We start from the raw sequence: 306 nt of genomic DNA on the forward strand, positions 1-306 counted from the left end.
GGCTTCATCAGTCTTAATTATCAAAAGGCACTAGAAATTTGTGTTATATGTATTGAGCATAGTGCTTCATCATATTCAAACCTGCATATATCAACGATACGATTGCAACAATACATAATTCAATAACAAAGTCTCTTGAATATAAAAAGGCCTTTTATACTTTTTACTGATGTTACTTAAGTCTCAAAATATTATCGTATACCAGCTGTGGGTCTACGTAGAGTCAACTGTATTTAGCCGACTTTCTCTGTAAAAAAATGACTATCAATTAAAGAAATCATTGTAACTAACTATGGTTTTAATGAG

This window comes from Penaeus monodon, chromosome 29, assembly GCF_015228065.2.
Source record: "Penaeus monodon isolate SGIC_2016 chromosome 29, NSTDA_Pmon_1, whole genome shotgun sequence".
Classification (NCBI taxonomy): Eukaryota; Metazoa; Arthropoda; class Malacostraca; order Decapoda; family Penaeidae; genus Penaeus; species Penaeus monodon.